The 20,808-nt window shown below is 59.1% G+C and overlaps 1 protein-coding gene across 1 annotated transcript in view; it reads right to left on the reverse strand.

Annotated features, from left to right (window-relative positions):
* LOC140478446 (unconventional myosin-VIIa-like) overlaps positions 1 to 20,808 on the reverse strand; it is a 531,053-nt gene that overhangs the window by 45,220 nt on the left and 465,025 nt on the right. The window lies entirely within an intron of this gene.

The raw sequence follows: 20,808 nt of genomic DNA on the forward strand, positions 1-20,808 counted from the left end.
TGGTCATGGTCACTCCCCTGTGGACTCGGTCACTCCCCAGTAGACTCGATCACTTCTCTGTGGACTCGGTCACTTCCCTGTGGACTCGGTCACTCCCCTGTGGTCGTGGTCACTTCCCTGTGGATGTGGTCACTCCCTTGGGGACACGGTCACTCCCTTGTGGACATGGTCACTCCCCTGTGGACACGGTCACACGCGTGGACCCGGTCACTCCCCTGTGGACTGGGTCACTCCCCTGTCGACTTGGTCAGTCACCCCCCTATGGACATGATCACTCCCCTGTGGTCACGGCCACTCCCCTGTGGACACGGTCAGTCACTCTCCTGTGGGCATGGTCACTCCCCTGTTGTCATGGTCACTCCCTTGGGGACACGGTCACTCCCCTGTGGAATTGGTCACTCCCCTGTGGACACGGTCACTCCCCTGTGGACACAGTCACTCCCCTGATGGTCATTCCCCTGTGGACACAGTCACTCCCCTGTTGACTGGGTTAGTCACTCCCCTGTTGACTGGGTCAGTCACTCCCCTGTGGACATGGTCACTCCCCTGTAGACATGGTCACTCCCCTGTGGCCACGGTCACTTCCCCTGTGGACACGGTCACTTCTCTGTGGACACGGTCACTCCCCTTGGACTTGGTTACTCTCCTGTGGTCATGGTCACTCCCTTGTGGATACAGTCACTCCCCTGTGGACTTGGTAAGTCACTCCCCTGTGGACTCGGTTACTCTCCTGTGGTCATAGTCACTCCCCTATGGACTCAGTCACTCCCTTTGGACACGGTCACTCCTCTTTGGTCATGGTCACTCCCCTGTTGACATGGTCACTCCACGTTGGTCATGGTCACTCCCCTGTTGACATGGTCACTCCCCTGTGGACACGGTCACTCCCCTGTTGACATGGTCACTCCCCTGTGGTCATGGTCGGTCACTCCCTTTGGTCACGGTCGGTCACTCCCCTGTGGACACAGTCACTCCCCAGTGGTCACGGTCAGTCACTCCCCTGTGGAATCGGTCACTCCCTTGTTGACATGGTCACTCACCTGTGGTCACGGTCGGTCATTCCCCTGTGGTCACAGTCAGTCACTCCCCTGTGGACACGGTCACTCCCCTGTGGTCACAGTCAGTCATGCCCCAGTGGACACGGTCACACCCCTGCAGACACAGTCACTCCCCTGTGGACACGGTCACTCCCCTGCGGACACGGTCACACCCCTGCAGACACGGTCACACCCCTGCAGACACGGTCACTCCCCTGCGGACTCGGTCACACCCCTGCGGACACGGTCACACCCCTGTGGACACGGTCACTCCCCTGTGGACACGGTCACTCCCCTGTGGACATGGTCACTCCCCTGTGGTCACGGTTGGTCACTCCCCTGTGGACACGGTCACTCAAATGTGGACTCGGTCACTCCCCTGTGGACATGGTTACTCCCCTGTGGACACAGTCAGCCACTCCCCTGTAGTCATGGTCACTCACGTGTGGACACGGTCACTCCCCTGTGGACATGGTCACTCCCTTGTGGTGATGGTCACTCCTATGTGGACACGGTCATTCCCCATGGACTCGGTCACTCCCCTGTGGTCATGGTCACTCCCCTGTGGACTCGGTCACTCCCCAGTAGACTCGATCACTTCTCTGTGGACTCGGTCACTTCCCTGTGGACTCGGTCACTCCCCTGTGGTCGTGGTCACTTCCCTGTGGATGTGGTCACTCCCTTGGGGACACGGTCACTCCCTTGTGGACATGGTCACTCCCCTGTGGACACGGTCACACGCGTGGACCCGGTCACTCCCCTGTGGACTGGGTCACTCCCCTGTCGACTTGGTCAGTCACCCCCCTGTGGACATGATCACTCCCCTGTGGTCACGGCCACTCCCCTGTGGACACGGTCAGTCACTCTCCTGTGGGCATGGTCACTCCCCTGTTGTCATGGTCACTCCCTTGGGGACACGGTCACTCCCCTGTGGAATTGGTCACTCCCCTGTGGACATGGTCACTCCCCTGTGGACACAGTCACTCCCCTGATGGTCATTCCCCTGTGGACACAGTCACTCCCCTGTTGACTGGGTTAGTCACTCCCCTGTTGACTGGGTCAGTCACTCCCCTGTGGACATGGTCACTCCCCTGTAGACATGGTCACTCCCCTGTGGTCATGATCACTCCCCTGTTGACTTGGTCAGTCACTCCCCTGTGGACACGGTCACTCCCTTGTGGTCATGGTCACTCCCCTCTGGACACTGCCACTCCCCTGTGGACTCGGTCACTCTCCTGTGGACTCGGTCAATCCCCTGTAGACATGGTCACTCCCCTGTGGTCATGATCACTCCCCTGTTGACTTGGTCAGTCACTCCCCTGTGGACACAGTCAGTCACTCCCCTGTGGTCATGGTCACTCCCCTGTGGACATGGTCACTCTCCTGTGGTCATGGTCATTCTCCTGTGGATACGGTCACTCCCCTGATTGTCATTCCCCTGTTGACTTGGTCAGTCAGTCCCCCGTGGACACGGTCACTACCCTGTGGTCATGGTCACTCCTCTCTGGACATGCTCACTCCCCTGTAGACACGGTCACTTCCCCTGTGGACACGGTCACTTCCCCTGTGGACACAGTCACTTCTCTGTGGACACGGTCACTCCCCTTGGACTTGGTTACTCTCCTGTGGTCATGGTCACTCCCTTGTGGATACAGTCACTCCCCTGTGGACTTGGTAAGTCACTCCCCTGTGGACTCGGTTACTCTCCTGTGGTCATAGTCACTCCCCTATGGACTCAGTCACTCCCTTTGGACACGGTCACTCCTCTTTGGTCATGGTCACTCCCCTGTTGACATGGTCACTCCACTTTGGTCATGGTCACTCCCCTGTTGACATGGTCACTCCCCTGTGGACACGGTCACTCCCCTGTGGACATGGTTACTCCCCTGTGGACACAGTCAGCCACTCCCCTGTAGTCATGGTCACTCACGTGTGGACACGGTCACTCCCCTGTGGACATGGTCACTCCCTTGTGGTGATGGTCACTCCTATGTGGACACGGTCATTCCCCATGGACTTGGTCACTCCCCTGTGGTCATGGTCACTCCCCTGTGGACTCGGTCACTCCCCAGTAGACTCGATCACTTCTCTGTGGACTCGGTCACTTCCCTGTGGACTCGGTCACTCCCCTGTGGTCGTGGTCACTTCCCTGTGGATGTGGTCACTCCCTTGGGGACACGGTCACTCCCTTGTGGACATGGTCACTCCCCTGTGGACACGGTCACACGCGTGGACCCGGTCACTCCCCTGTGGACTGGGTCACTCCCCTGTCGACTTGGTCAGTCACCCCCCTGTGGACATGATCACTCCCCTGTGGTCACGGCCACTCCCCTGTGGACACGGTCAGTCACTCTCCTGTGGGCATGGTCACTCCCCTGTTGTCATGGTCACTCCCTTGGGGACACGGTCACTCCCCTGTGGAATTGGTCACTCCCCTGTGGACATGGTCACTCCCCTGTGGACACAGTCACTCCCCTGATGGTCATTCCCCTGTGGACACAGTCACTCCCCTGTTGACTGGGTTAGTCACTCCCCTGTTGACTGGGTCAGTCACTCCCCTGTGGACATGGTCACTCCCCTGTAGACATGGTCACTCCCCTGTGGTCATGATCACTCCCCTGTTGACTTGGTCAGTCACTCCCCTGTGGACACGGTCACTCCCTTGTGGTCATGGTCACTCCCCTCTGGACACTGCCACTCCCCTGTGGACTCGGTCACTCTCCTGTGGACTCGGTCAATCCCCTGTAGACATGGTCACTCCCCTGTGGTCATGATCACTCCCCTGTTGACTTGGTCAGTCACTCCCCTGTGGACACAGTCAGTCACTCCCCTGTGGTCATGGTCACTCCCCTGTGGACATGGTCACTCTCCTGTGGTCATGGTCATTCTCCTGTGGATACGGTCACTCCCCTGATTGTCATTCCCCTGTTGACTTGGTCAGTCAGTCCCCCGTGGACACGGTCACTACCCTGTGGTCATGGTCACTCCTCTCTGGACATGCTCACTCCCCTGTAGACACGGTCACTTCCCCTGTGGACACGGTCACTTCCCCTGTGGACACAGTCACTTCTCTGTGGACACGGTCACTCCCCTTGGACTTGGTTACTCTCCTGTGGTCATGGTCACTCCCTTGTGGATACAGTCACTCCCCTGTGGACTTGGTAAGTCACTCCCCTGTGGACTCGGTTACTCTCCTGTGGTCATAGTCACTCCCCTATGGACTCAGTCACTCCCTTTGGACACGGTCACTCCTCTTTGGTCATGGTCACTCCCCTGTTGACATGGTCACTCCACTTTGGTCATGGTCACTCCCCTGTTGACATGGTCACTCCCCTGTGGACACGGTCACTCCCCTGTTGACATGGTCACTCCCCTGTGGTCACGGTCGGTCACTCCCTTTGGTCACGGTCGGTCACTCCCCTGTGGACACAGTCACTCCCCAGTGGTCACGGTCAGTCACTCCCCTGTGGAATCGGTCACTCCCTTGTTGACATGGTCACTCACCTGTGGTCACGGTCGGTCATTCCCCTGTGGTCACAGTCAGTCACTCCCCTGTGGACACGGTCACTCCCCTGTGGTCACAGTCAGTCATGCCCCAGTGGACACGGTCACACCCCTGCAGACACAGTCACTCTACTGCGGACACGGTCACTCCCCTGTGGACACGGTCACTCCCCTGCGGACACGGTCACACCCCTGCAGACACAGTCACACCCCTGCAGACACGGTCACTCCCCTGCGGACTCGGTCACACCCCTGCGGACACGGTCACACCCCTGTGGACACGGTCACTCCCCTGTGGACACGGTCACTCCCCTGTGGACATGGTCACTCCCCTGTGGTCACGGTTGGTCACTCCCCTGTGGACACGGTCACTCAAATGTGGACTCGGTCACTCCCCTGTGGACATGGTTACTCCCCTGTGGACACAGTCAGCCACTCCCCTGTAGTCATGGTCACTCACGTGTGGACACGGTCACTCCCCTGTGGACATGGTCACTCCCTTGTGGTGATGGTCACTCCTATGTGGACACGGTCATTCCCCATGGACTCGGTCACTCCCCTGTGGTCATGGTCACTCCCCTGTGGACTCGGTCACTCCCCAGTAGACTCGATCACTTCTCTGTGGACTCGGTCACTCCCCTGTGGTCGTGGTCACTTCCCTGTGGACGTGGTTACTCCCTTGGGGACACAGTCACTCCCTTGTGGACATGGTCACTCCCCTGTGGACACGGTCACACGCGTGGACCCGGTCACTCCCCTGTGGACTGGGTCACTCCCCTGTCGACTTGGTCAGTCACCCCCCTGTGGACATGATCACTCCCCTGTGGTCACGGCCACTCCCCTGTGGACACGGTCAGTCACTCTCCTGTGGGCATGGTCACTCCCCTGTTGTCATGGTCACTCCCTTGGGGACACGGTCACTCCCCTGTGGAATTGGTCACTCCCCTGTGGACATGGTCACTCCCCTGTGGACACAGTCACTCCCCTGATGGTCATTCCCCTGTGGACACAGTCACTCCCCTGTTGACTGGGTTAGTCACTCCCCTGTTGACTGGGTCAGTCACTCCCCTGTGGACATGGTCACTCCCCTGTAGACATGGTCACTCCCCTGTGGTCATGATCACTCCCCTGTTGACTTGGTCAGTCACTCCCCTGTGGACACGGTCACTCCCTTATGGTCATGGTCACTCCCCTCTGGACACTGCCACTCCCCTGTGGACTCGGTCACTCTCCTGTGGACTCGGTCAATCCCCTGTTGTCATGGTCACTCCCTTCGGGACACGTACACTCCCCGTGTATTTGGTCACTCCCCTGTGGACACAGTCAGTCACTCCCCTGTGGACACGGTCACTCCCCTGTGGTCATGGTCACTCCCCTGTGGACACGGTCACTCCCCTGTGGACACGGTCACTCCCCTGATGGTCATTCCCCCGTGGATATGGTCACTCCACTGATGGTCACTCCCCTGTGGACACAATCACTCCCCTGTTGACTTGGTCAGTCACTCCCCTGTGGACACGTTTACTTCCTTGTGGTTATGGTCACTCCCCTCTGGACACGGTCACTCCGCTGTGGACATGGTCCCTCCCCCGTGGTCATGGTCACTCCCCTCTGGGCATGGTCACTCCCCTGTGGGCACGGTCACTCCCCTGTGGGCACAGTCACTTCCCTGTTGTCATGGTCACTCCCTTGGGGAGACGGTCACTGCCCTGTGTAATTGGTCACTCACCTGTGGACATGGTCAGTCACTTGCTTGTGGTCATGGTCACTCCCCTGTGGACATGGTCACTCTCCTGTGGTCATCGTCATTCTCCTGTGGACATGGTCACTCCCCTGATTGTCATTCCCCTGTGGATACGGTCACTCCCCTGTGGACACAGTCACTTCCCTGTGGACACAGTCACTCCCCTGTTGACTTGGTCAGTCACTCCCCTGTGGACACGGTCACTACCCTGTGGTCATGGTCACTCCCCTCTGGACACGCTCACTCCCCTGTAGACATGGTCACTTCCCCTGTGGACACAGTCACTTCCCTGTGGTCACGGTCACTCCCCTGTGGACACACCCACCTGTGGACATGGTCAGTCCGCTTTGGAAATGGTCCCTCCCCTGTGGACATGGTCACTCCCCTGTGGACATGGTCACTCCCCTGTGGACATGGTCACACCCTTGTGGACTTGATCATTCCCCTGTGGTCACGGCCACTCCCCTGTGGACTCGGTCACTCCCCTGTGGACTCGGTCACTCCCCTGTGGTCATGGTCACTCAACTGTGGGCATGGTAACTCCCCTGTGTACTTGGTCACTCCCCTGTGGTCATGGTCACTCCCCTGTGGACACGGTCACATCCCTGTTGTCATGGTCACTCCCTTCGGGACACGGTCACTCCCTTGTGAACGTGGTCACACCCCTGTGGGGATGGTCACTCCCCTATGGGCTTGTCCACTCCACTGTGGACTCAGTCACTCCCCTGTGGACATGGTCACTCCCCTGTTGTCATGGTCACTCCCCTGTGGACTTGGTCAGTCACTCCCCTGTGGACACGGCCACTTCCCTGTGGACATGGTCACTCCCCTGTGGACACACCCACCTGTGGACACGGTCAGTCCACTTTGGAAATGGTCCCTCCCCTGTGGACATGGTCACTCCACTGTGGACATGGTCACTCCACTGTGGACATGGTCACTCCCCTGCGATCCCGGTAACACCCCTGTGGTCATAGTCGCTTCCCTGTGGGCACGGTCACTCCCCTGTGGTCATGGTCACTCCCCTGTGGACATGGTCACTTCCCTGTGGACACGGTCACACCCCTGTTGTCATGGTAACTCCCTTCGGGACACGGTCCCTCCCTTGTGAACATGGTCACTCCCCTGTGGGGATGGTCAATCCCATGTGGACACGGTCACTCCCCTGTGGACACGGTCACTCCCCTGTGGAACTCGGTCACTCCCCTGTGGACACGGTCATTCCCCTGTGGATTCGGTCACTCCCCTGTGGACATGGTCAGTCACTCCCCTGTGGACACAGTCACTCCCCTGTGGACTCGGTCACACCCCTGTTGTCATGGTCACTCCCTTGGGGACACGGTCACACCCCTGTGGTATTGGTCACTCCCCTGTGGTCACAGTCACTCCCCTGTGGACATGGTCACTCCCCTGTGGGCACGGTCACTCCCCTGATGGTCATTCCCCTGTGGATACGGTCACTCCACAGATGGTCACTCCCGTATGGACACGGTCACTCCCCTGTTGACTTGGTCAGTCACTCTCCTGTGGACACGGCCACTCCCCTGTAGTCATGGTCACTCCCTTGGGGACACAGTCACGCCCCTATGGAGTTGGTCACACCGTACGGAATTGGTCACTCAACTGTGGTCATGGTCACTCCCCTGTGGTCATGGTCATTCCCCTGTGGATACGGTCACTCCACAGATGGTCACTCCCATGTGGACATGGTCACTCCCCTGTTGACTTGGTCAGTCACTCCCCTGTGGACACGGTCACTCCCCTGTGGTCATGGTCACTCCCCTGTTGACATGGTCACTCCGTTGGGGACACGGTCACTCCCCTGTGGAGTTGGTCACTCCCCTATGGAATTTGTCACTCCCCTGTGGTCATGGTCATTCCCCTGTGGACACGGTCACTCCCTTGATGGTCATTCCCCTGTGGATACAGTCACTCCACTGATGGTCACTCCAGTGTGGACATGGTCACTCCCCTGTGGGCATGGTCACTACCCTGTGGTCACGGTTACTCCCCTGTGGTCATGGTCACTCCTCTGTGAGCTTGGTCACTCCTCTGTGGACACAATCACTTCCCTGTGGACACGGTCACTCCCCTGTGGACACGGGCACTCCCCTTTGGGCACGGTCAATCACCTGTTGTCATGGTCTCTCCCTTCGGGACACGGTCACTCCCTTGTGGAGATGGTCACTCCCCTGTGGACACGGTCACTCCCCTGTGAACGCAGTCACTCCCCTGTGGTCACAGTCACGCCCTTGTGGTCACGGTCACTCTCCTGTGGACATGGTCACTCCCTTGTGGACACGGTCACTCCCCTGTTGTCATGGTCACTCCCCTGTGGACACAGTCACTTCCTTGTGGACACGGTCACACTCCCGTTGTCATGGTCACTCCCTTGGGGACACGGTCACTCCCCTGTGGATACGGCCACTCCCCTATGGTCACAGTCACTCCCCTGTGCACCTGGTCACTCACCTGTGGGCATGGTCACCCCCTTGTGGTCATGGTCACCCCCTTGTGGTCATGGTCACTCCCCTGTGGTCACGGCCACTCCCCTGTGGACACGGTCACACCCCTGTTGTCATGGTCACTCCCTTCGGGACATGGTCACTCCCCATGGACTCCCCTGTGGTCACAGTCACTCCCCTGTGGTCACAGTCACTCCCGTGTGGATACGGTCACTCCCCTGTGGACTCGATCAGTCACTCCCCTGTGGACACAATCACTTCCCTGTGGACGCGGTCACACCCCCGATGTCATGGTCACTCCCTTGGGGACCCGGTCACTCCCCTCTGGAATTGGTCACTCCCCTGTGGACACGGCCACTCTCCTATGGTCACGGTCACTCCCCTCTGGACCTGGTCACTCACCTGTGGGCATGGTCACCCCCTTGTGGTCATGGCCATTCCCCTGTGGTCACGGCCACTTCCCTGTGGACATGGTCACTCCCCTGTCGACACGGTCACTCGCCTGTTGTTATTGTCACTCTCCTGGGGACACGGTCAGTCCCCTGTGGAATTGGTCACTCCCTTGTGGTCATCGTCGCTCACCTGTGGACATGGTCACTCCCCTGTGGTCATGGTCACTCCCTCTGGACATGCTCACTCCCTTGTGGTCATGGTCACTCCCCTGTGGACATGGCCACTCCCCTGTGGTCACAGTCACTCCCCTGTGGACATGGTCACACCCCTGTGGTAATGGTCACTCCCTCTGGACACGCTCACACCCTTGTGCTCATGGTCACTACCCTGTGGATACGGTCACTCCCCTGTGGACATGGTCACTCCCCTGTGGACATGGTCAATCCCCTGTGGACACGCTCACTCCCTTGTGGTCATGGTCACACTTCTGTGGACACTGTCACTCTCCTGCTGACTTGGTCAGTAACTCCCCTGTGGGCACCGTCACTCCTCTGTGGGCACGGTCACTCCCCTGTGGACATGGTCACACCCCTGTTGTCATGGTCACTCCCTTCGGGACACGGTCACTCCCCATGGACTCTGTCACTCCCTTGTGGTCATGGTCACTCCCCTGTGGACACGGTCACTCTCCTGTGGACACGGTCACTCTCCTGTGGACATGGTCACTCTCCTGTGGTCATGGTCACTCCCCTGTGGACACGGTCACTCCCCTGTGGACATGGGCACTCTCCTGTGAACATGGACACTCCCCTGTGGACACGGTCACTCTCCTGTGGACACGGTCACTCCTCTGTGGGCTTGGTCACTCCCCTGTGGACTCAGTCAGTCAACCCCCTGTGGACACAGTCACTTCCCTGTGGACACGGTCACTCCCCTATGGACACGGGCACTCCCCTTTGGGCACGGTCACTCACATGTTGTCATGGTCACTCCCTTCGGGACACGGTCACTCCCCTGTGGACATGGCCACTCCCCTGTGGACCTGGTCACTCCCCTGTGGTCATGGCCATTCCCCTGTGGACACAGTCACTCCCCTGATGGTCATTCCCCTGTGGATATGGTCACTCACTGATGGTCACTCCCGTGTGGACATGGTCACTCCCCTGTTGACTTGGTCAGTCACTCCCCTGTGGACAGGGTCACTCTCTTGTGGTCATGGTCACTCCCCTCTGGACACAGTCACTCCCCTGTGGACACAGTCACTCCCTTGTGGTCACGGTTACTCCCCTGTGGACATGGTCACTCTCCTGTGGGCATGGTCACTCCCCTGAGGACACGGTCACTGCCCAATGGGCTTGTCCACTCCACTGTGGACTCGGTCACTCCCATGTTGTCATGGTCACTCCCCTGTGGACACAGTCACTCCCCTGTGGACTCGTTCAGTCACTCCCCTGTGGACACAGTCACTTCCCTGTGGACATGGTCACACCCCCGTTGTCATGGTCACTCCCCTGTGGACACGGCCACTCCCTTATGGTCACGCTCACTCCCCTGTGGACACAGTCACTCCCATGTGGACACGGTCACACCCCTATGGACCTGGTCACTCACCTGTGGGCATGATCACCCCCTTGTGGTCATGGCCATTCCCCTGAGGTCACGGCCACTCCCCTGTGGACATGGTCACTCCCCTGTCGACACGGTCACTCGCCTGTTGTCATTGTCACTCTACTGGGGACACGGTCAGTCCCCTATGAAATTGGTCACTCCCTTGTGGTCATGGTCACTCCCCTGTGGACATGGCCACTCCCCTGTGGTCACAGTCACTCCCTGTGGACACGGTCACTCCCCTGTGGGCACAGTCACGCCCTCTGGACACGCTCACTCCCTTGTGGTCATGGTCACTGCCCTCTGGACATGGTCACTCCCCTGTGGACACAGTCACTCCCCTGTGGACACGGTCACTCCCCTGTGGACACGGTCACTCCCCTGTGGACACGGTCACTCCCCTGTGGTCATGGTTGTTCCCCTGTGGACACAGTCACTCCCCTGATGGTCATTCCCCTGTGGATACGGTCACTCCACTGATGGTCACTCCCCTGTGGACACGGTCACTCCCCTGTGGGCACAGACACTCCCTCTGGACACGCTCACTTCCTTGTGGTCATGGTCACTCCCCTCTGGACATGGTCACTCCCCTGTGGTCACAGTCACTCCCCTGTGGACTCGATCAGTCACTCCCCTATGGACACAGTCACACACCTATGGACCTGGTCACCCCCTTGTGGTCATGGCCATTGCCCTGTGGACACGGCCACTCCCCTGTGGACATGGTCACTCCCCTGTTGACATGGTCACTCCCCTGTTGTCATTGTCACTCCCCTGGGGACACAGTCAGTCCCCTGAGGAATTGGTCACTCCCTAGTGGTCATGGTCACTCCCCTGTGGGCACGGTCACACCCATGTGGTCATGGTCACTCCCTCAGGACACGCTCACTCCCTTGTGATCATGGTCACTCCCCTGTGGACATGGCCACTCCCCTGTGGTCATTGTTACTCTCCTGTGGTCATGGTCACTCCCCTGTGGACATCGTCACTCCCCTGTGGACAGGGTCAGTCACTCTCCTGTGGACACAGTCACTCCCCTGTTGTCACTATCACTCCCTTGGGGACATGGCCACTCCCCTGTGGTCACAGTCACTCCCCTGTGGACACGGTCACACCCCTGTGGTCATGGTCACTCCCTCTGGACACGCTCACTCCCTTGTGGTCATGGTCACTCCCCTCTGGACATGGTCACTCCCCTGTGGACATTGTCACTTCCGTGTGGTCATGGTCAATCCCATGTGGACACGGTCACTCCCCTGTGGACTTGGTCAGTCACTTCCCTGTGGACACCGTCATTTCCCTGTGGACATGGTCACTCCCCTGTGGACCCGGTCACTCCCCTGTGGACCCGGTCACTCCCCTGTCGACACGGTCACTCGCCTGTTGTCATTGTCACTCCCCGGGGGACACGGTCAGTCCCCTGTGGAATTGGTCACTCCCTTGTGGTCATGGTCACTCCCCTGTGGTCACAGTCACTCCCCTATGGACACGGTCACTCCCCTGTGGGCACAGTCACTCCCTCTGGACACGCTCACTCCCTTGTGGTCATGGTCACTCCCCTCTGGACATGGTCACTCCCTTGTGGACACGGTCACTCCCCTGTGGACACGGTCACTCCCCTGTGGGCACAGTCACTCCCTCTGGACACGCTCACTTCCTTGTGGTCATGGTCACTCCCCTCTGGACATGGTCACTCCCCTGTGGTCACAGTCACTCCCCTGTGGACTCGATCAGTCACTCCCCTGTGGACACAGTCACTCCCCTATGGACACGGTCACACACCTATGGACCTGGTCACCCCCTTGTGGTCATGGCCATTGCCCTGTGGACACGGCCACTCCCCTGTGGACATGGTCACTCCCCTGTTGACATGTTCACTCCCCTGTTGTCATTGTCACTCCCCTGGGGACACAGTCAGTCCCCTGAGGAATTGGTCACTCCCTAGTGGTCATGGTCACTCCCCTGTGGGCACGGTCACACCCATGTGGTCATGGTCACTCCCTCTGGACACGCTCACTCCCTTGTGGTCATGGTCACTCCCCTGTGGGCATTGTCACTCCCGTGTGGTCATGGTCAATCCCCTGTGGACACGGTCACTCTCCTGTGGACACGGTCCCTCCCCTGTGGACTTGGTCAGTCACTTCCCTGTGGACACAGTCACTTCCCTGTGGACACGGTCACTTCCCTGTGGACATGGTCACTCCCCTGTGGTCATGGTCGTTCCCCTGTGGACACAGTCACTCCCCTGATGGTCATTCCCCTGTGGATACGGTCACTCCACTGATGGTCACTCCCATGTGGACATGGTCACACCCCTGTTGTCATGGTCACTCCCTTGGGGACACAGTCACTCCCCTCTGGAATTGGTCACTCCCCTGTGGACATGGCCACTCCCCTGTGGTCATTGTCACTCTCCTGTGGTCATGGTCACTCCCCTGTGGACATCGTCACTCCCCTGTGGACAGGGTCAGTCACTCTCCTGTGGACACAGTCACTCCCCTGTTGTCACTATCACTCCCTTGGGGACATGGCCACTCCCCTGTGGTCACAGTCACTCCCCTGTGGACTCGTTCAGTCACTCCCCTGTGGACACAGTCACTTCCCTGTGGACATGGTCACACCCCCGTTGTCATGGTCACTCCCCTGTGGACACGGCCACTCCCTTATGGTCACGCTCACTCCCCTGTGGACACAGTCACTCCCATGTGGACACGGTCACACCCCTATGGACCTGGTCACTCACCTGTGGGCATGATCACCCCCTTGTGGTCATGGCCATTCCCCTGAGGTCACGGCCACTCCCCTGTGGACATGGTCACTCCCCTGTCGACACGGTCACTCGCCTGTTGTCATTGTCACTCTACTGGGGACACGGTCAGTCCCCTATGAAATTGGTCACTCCCTTGTGGTCATGGTCACTCCCCTGTGGACATGGCCACTCCCCTGTGGTCACAGTCACTCCCTGTGGACACGGTCACTCCCCTGTGGGCACAGTCACGCCCTCTGGACACGCTCACTCCCTTGTGGTCATGGTCACTGCCCTCTGGACATGGTCACTCCCCTGTGGACACAGTCACTCCCCTGTGGACACGGTCACTCCCCTGTGGACACGGTCACTCCCCTGTGGACACGGTCACTCCCCTGTGGTCATGGTTGTTCCCCTGTGGACACAGTCACTCCCCTGATGGTCATTCCCCTGTGGATACGGTCACTCCACTGATGGTCACTCCCCTGTGGACACGGTCACTCCCCTGTGGGCACAGACACTCCCTCTGGACACGCTCACTTCCTTGTGGTCATGGTCACTCCCCTCTGGACATGGTCACTCCCCTGTGGTCACAGTCACTCCCCTGTGGACTCGATCAGTCACTCCCCTATGGACACAGTCACACACCTATGGACCTGGTCACCCCCTTGTGGTCATGGCCATTGCCCTGTGGACACGGCCACTCCCCTGTGGACATGGTCACTCCCCTGTTGACATGGTCACTCCCCTGTTGTCATTGTCACTCCCCTGGGGACACAGTCAGTCCCCTGAGGAATTGGTCACTCCCTAGTGGTCATGGTCACTCCCCTGTGGGCACGGTCACACCCATGTGGTCATGGTCACTCCCTCAGGACACGCTCACTCCCTTGTGATCATGGTCACTCCCCTGTGGACATGGCCACTCCCCTGTGGTCATTGTTACTCTCCTGTGGTCATGGTCACTCCCCTGTGGACATCGTCACTCCCCTGTGGACAGGGTCAGTCACTCTCCTGTGGACACAGTCACTCCCCTGTTGTCACTATCACTCCCTTGGGGACATGGCCACTCCCCTGTGGTCACAGTCACTCCCCTGTGGACACGGTCACACCCCTGTGGTCATGGTCACTCCCTCTGGACACGCTCACTCCCTTGTGGTCATGGTCACTCCCCTCTGGACATGGTCACTCCCCTGTGGACATTGTCACTTCCGTGTGGTCATGGTCAATCCCATGTGGACACGGTCACTCCCCTGTGGACTTGGTCAGTCACTTCCCTGTGGACACCGTCATTTCCCTGTGGACATGGTCACTCCCCTGTGGACCCGGTCACTCCCCTGTGGACCCGGTCACTCCCCTGTCGACACGGTCACTCGCCTGTTGTCATTGTCACTCCCCGGGGGACACGGTCAGTCCCCTGTGGAATTGGTCACTCCCTTGTGGTCATGGTCACTCCCCTGTGGTCACAGTCACTCCCCTATGGACACGGTCACTCCCCTGTGGGCACAGTCACTCCCTCTGGACACGCTCACTCCCTTGTGGTCATGGTCACTCCCCTCTGGACATGGTCACTCCCTTGTGGACACGGTCACTCCCCTGTGGACACGGTCACTCCCCTGTGGGCACAGTCACTCCCTCTGGACACGCTCACTTCCTTGTGGTCATGGTCACTCCCCTCTGGACATGGTCACTCCCCTGTGGTCACAGTCACTCCCCTGTGGACTCGATCAGTCACTCCCCTGTGGACACAGTCACTCCCCTATGGACACGGTCACACACCTATGGACCTGGTCACCCCCTTGTGGTCATGGCCATTGCCCTGTGGACACGGCCACTCCCCTGTGGACATGGTCACTCCCCTGTTGACATGTTCACTCCCCTGTTGTCATTGTCACTCCCCTGGGGACACAGTCAGTCCCCTGAGGAATTGGTCACTCCCTAGTGGTCATGGTCACTCCCCTGTGGGCACGGTCACACCCATGTGGTCATGGTCACTCCCTCTGGACACGCTCACTCCCTTGTGGTCATGGTCACTCCCCTGTGGGCATTGTCACTCCCGTGTGGTCATGGTCAATCCCCTGTGGACACGGTCACTCTCCTGTGGACACGGTCCCTCCCCTGTGGACTTGGTCAGTCACTTCCCTGTGGACACAGTCACTTCCCTGTGGACACGGTCACTTCCCTGTGGACATGGTCACTCCCCTGTGGTCATGGTCGTTCCCCTGTGGACACAGTCACTCCCCTGATGGTCATTCCCCTGTGGATACGGTCACTCCACTGATGGTCACTCCCATGTGGACATGGTCACACCCCTGTTGTCATGGTCACTCCCTTGGGGACACAGTCACTCCCCTCTGGAATTGGTCACTCCCCTGTGGACATGGCCACTCCCCTGTGGTCATTGTCACTCTCCTGTGGTCATGGTCACTCCCCTGTGGACATCGTCACTCCCCTGTGGACAGGGTCAGTCACTCTCCTGTGGACACAGTCACTCCCCTGTTGTCACTATCACTCCCTTGGGGACATGGCCACTCCCCTGTGGTCACAGTCACTCCCCTGTGGACACGGTCACACCCCTGTGGTCATGGTCACTCCCTCTGGACACGCTCACTCCCTTGTGGTCATGGTCACTCCCCTCTGGACATGGTCACTCCCCTGTGGACATTGTCACTCCCGTGTGGTCATGGTCAATCCCATGTGGACACGGTCACTCCCCTGTGGACTTGGTCAGTCATTCCCCTGTGGACTTGGTCAGTCACTTCCCTGTGGACATGGTCACTCCCCTGTGGACCCGGTCACTCCCCTGTGGACCCGGTCACTCCCCTGTCGACACGGTCACTCGCCTGTTGTCATTGTCACTCCCCTGGGGACACGGTCAGTCCCCTGTGGAATTGGTCACTCCCCTGTGGTCATGGTCACTCCCCTGTGGACATGGCCACTCCCCTGTGGTCACAGTCACTCCCCTATGGACACGGTCACTCCCCTGTGGGCACAGTCACTCCCTCTGGACACGCTCACTCCCTTGTGGTCATGGTCACTCCCCTCTGGACATGGTCACTCCCTTGTGGACACGGTCACTCCCCTGTGGACACGGTCACTCCCCTGTGGGCACAGTCACTCCCTCTGGACACGCTCACTTCCTTGTGGTCATGGTCACTCCCCTCTGGACATGGTCACTCCCCTGTGGTCACAGTCACTCCCCTGTGGACTCGATCAGTCACTCCCCTGTGGACACAGTCACTCCCCTATGGACACGGTCACACACCTATGGACCTGGTCACCCCCTTGTGGTCATGGCCATTGCCCTGTGGACACGGCCACTCCCCTGTGGACATGTTCACTCCCCTGTTGTCATTGTCACTCCCCTGGGGACACAGTCAGTCCCCTGAGGAATTGGTCACTCCCTAGTGGTCATGGTCACTCCCCTGTGGGCACGGTCACACCAATGTGGTCATGGTCACTCCCTCTGGACACGCTCACTCCCTTGTGGTCATGGTCACTCCCCTGTGGACATTGTCACTCCCGTGTGGTCATGGTCAATCCCCTGTGGACACGGTCACTCTCCTGTGGACACGGTCACTCCCCTGTGGACTTGGTCAGTCACTTCCCTGTGGACACAGTCACTTCCCTGTGGACATGGTCACTCCCCTGTGGTCATGGTCATTCCCCTGTGGACACAGTCAATCCCCTGATGGTCATTCCCCTGTGGATATGGTTACTCCACTGATGGTCACTCCCATGTGGACATGGTCACACCCCTGTTGTCATGGTCACTCCCTTGGGGACACGGTCACTCCCATGTGGACACGGTCACAGCCCTATGAACCTGGTCACTCACCTGTGGGCATGGTCACCCCCTTGTGGTCATGGCCATTTCCCTGAGGTCACGGCCACTCCCCTGTCGACACGGTCACTCGCCTGTTGTCACTGTCACTCCCCTGGGGACACGGTCAGTCCCCTATGCAATTGGTCACTCCCTTGTGGTCATGGTCACTCCCCTGTGGACACGGTCACTCCCCTGTGGACACGGTCACTCCCCTGTGGACATGGCCACTCCCCTGTGGTCACAGTCACTCCTCTGTGGACACGGTCACTCCCCTGTGGGCACAGTCACTCCCTCTGTATACGCTCACTCCCTTGTGGTCATGGTCACTCCCCTCTGGACACGGTCACTCCCCTGTGGACACGGTCACTCCCCTGTGGACATGGCCACTCCCCTGTGGTCACAGTCACTCCCCTGCGGACACGGTCACACCCCTGTGGGCACAGTCACTCCCTCTGGACACGCTAACTCCCTTGTGGTAATGGTCACTCCCCTGTGGACACGGTCACTCCTCTGTGGACACGGTCACTCCCCTGTGGGCACAATCACTCCCTCTGGACACGCTCACTCCCTTGTGGTCATGGTCACTCCGCTCTGGACACGGTCACACACCTATGGACCTGGTCACTCCCCTGTGGGCATGGTCACCCCCTTGTGGTCATGGCCATTGCCCTGTGGACACGGCCACTCCCCTGTGGACATGGTCACTCCCCTGTTGACATGTTCACTCCCCTGTTGTCATTGTCACTCCCCTGGGGACACAGTCAGTCCCCTGAGAAATTGGTCAATCCCTAGTGGTCATGGTCACTCCCCTGTGGACACGGTCACACCCATGTGGTCATGGTCACTCCCTCTGGACACGCTCACTCCCTAGTGGTCATGGTCACTCCTATGTGGGCACGGTCACACCCATGTGATCATGGTCACTCCCTCTGGACACGCTCACTCCCTTGTGGTCATGGTCACTCCCCTCTGGACACGGTCACTCACCTGTGGACATGGTCACACCCCTGTGGTCATGGTCACTCCCCTCTGGACACGCTCACTCCCTTGTGGTCATGATCACTCCCCTCTGGACACAGTCACTCCCCTGTGGACATGGTCACTCCCCTGTGGACATGGTCACTCTCCTGTGGAGATGGTCACTCCCATGTGGACACAGTCACTCCCTTGTGGTCACGGTTACTCCCCTGTGGACATGGTCACTCCCCTGTGGACATGGTCACTCCCTTGGGAACATGGTCACTCCCTTGGGGACATGGTCACTCCCATGTGGACACGGTCACAGCCCTATGAACCTGGTCACTCACCTGTGGGCATGGTCACCCCCTTGTGGTCATGGCCATTCCCCTGAGGTCACAGTCACTCCCCTGTGGACACGGTCACTCCCCTGTGGGCACAATCACTCCCTCTGGACATGCTCACTCCCTTGTGGTCATGGTCACTCCCCTCTGGACACGGTCACACACCTATGGACCTGGTCACTCCCCTGTGGGCATGGTCACCCCCTTGTGGTCATGGCCATTGCCCTGTGGACACGGCCACTCCCTGTGGACATGGTCACTCCCCTGTTGTCATTGTCACTCCCCTGGGGACACGGTCACTTCCCTGTGGACTCGGTCACTCACCAGTGGTCATGGTCACTCCTATGTGGGCACGGTCACACCCATGTGGTCATGGTCACTCCCTCTGGACACGCTCACTCCCTTGTGATCATGGTCACTCCCCTCTGGACATGGTCACTCCCCTGTGGACATTGTCACTTCCGTGTGGTCATGGTCAATCCCATGTGGACACGGTCACTCCCCTGTGGACTTGGTCAGTCACTTCCCTGTGGACACCGTCATTTCCCTGTGGACATGGTCACTCCCCTGTGGACCCGGTCACTCCCCTGTGGACCCGGTCACTCCCCTGTCGACACGGTCACTCGCCTGTTGTCATTGTCACTCCCCGGGGGACACGGTCAGTCCCCTGTGGAATTGGTCACTCCCTTGTGGTCATGGTCACTCCCCTGTGGTCACAGTCACTCCCCTATGGACACGGTCACTCCCCTGTGGGCACAGTCACTCCCTCTGGACACGCTCACTCCCTTGTGGTCATGGTCACTCCCCTCTGGACATGGTCACTCCCTTGTGGACACGGTCACTCCCCTGTGGACACGGTCACTCCCCTGTGGGCACAGTCACTCCCTCTGGACACGCTCACTTCCTTGTGGTCATGGTCACTCCCCTCTGGACATGGTCACTCCCCTGTGGTCACAGTCACTCCCCTGTGGACTCGATCAGTCACTCCCCTGTGGACACAGTCACTCCCCTATGGACACGGTCACACACCTATGGACCTGGTCACCCCCTTGTGGTCATGGCCATTGCCCTGTGGACACGGCCACTCCCCTGTGGACATGGTCACTCCCCTGTTGACATGTTCACTCCCCTGTTGTCATTGTCACTCCCTTGGGGACACAGTCAGTCCCCTGAGGAATTGGTCACTCCCTAGTGGTCATGGTCACTCCCCTGTGGGCACGGTCACACCCATGTGGTCATGGTCACTCCCTCTGGACACGCTCACTCCCTTGTGGTCATGGTCACTCCCCTGTGGGCATTGTCACTCCCGTGTGGTCATGGTCAATCCCCTGTGGACACGGTCACTCTCCTGTGGACACGGTCCCTCCCCTGTGGACTTGGTCAGTCACTTCCCTGTGGACACAGTCACTTCCCTGTGGACACGGTCACTTCCCTGTGGACATGGTCACTCCCCTGTGGTCATGGTCATTCCCCTGTGGACACAGTCACTCCCCTGATGGTCATTCCCCTGTGGATACGGTCACTCCACTGATGGTCACTCCCATGTGGACATGGTCACACCCCTGTTGTCATGGTCACTCCCTTGGGGACACAGTCACTCCCCTCTGGAATTGGTCACTCCCCTGTGGACATGGCCACTCCCCTGTGGTCATTGTCACTCTCCTGTGGTCATGGTCACTCCCCTGTGGACATCGTCACTCCCCTGTGGACAGGGTCAGTCACTCTCCTGTGGACACAGTCACTCCCCTGTTGTCACTATCACTCCCTTGGGGACATGGCCACTCCCCTGTGGTCACAGTCACTCCCCTGTGGACACGGTCACACCCCTGTGGTCATGGTCACTCCCTCTGGACACGCTCACTCCCTTGTGGTCATGGTCACTCCCCTCTGGACATGGTCACTCCCCTGTGGACATTGTCACTCCCGTGTGGTCATGGTCAATCCCATGTGGACACGGTCACTCCCCTGTGGACTTGGTCAGTCATTCCCCTGTGGACTTGGTCAGTCACTTCCCTGTGGACATGGTCACTCCCCTGTGGACCCGGTCACTCCCCTGTGGACCCGGTCACTCCCCTGTCGACACGGTCACTCGCCTGTTGTCATTGTCACTCCCCTGGGGACACGGTCAGTCCCCTGTGGAATTGGTCACTCCCCTGTGGTCATGGTCACTCCCCTGTGGACATGGCC

Source organism: Chiloscyllium punctatum, chromosome 6, assembly GCF_047496795.1.
Source record: "Chiloscyllium punctatum isolate Juve2018m chromosome 6, sChiPun1.3, whole genome shotgun sequence".
NCBI lineage: Eukaryota > Metazoa > Chordata > Chondrichthyes > Orectolobiformes > Hemiscylliidae > Chiloscyllium > Chiloscyllium punctatum.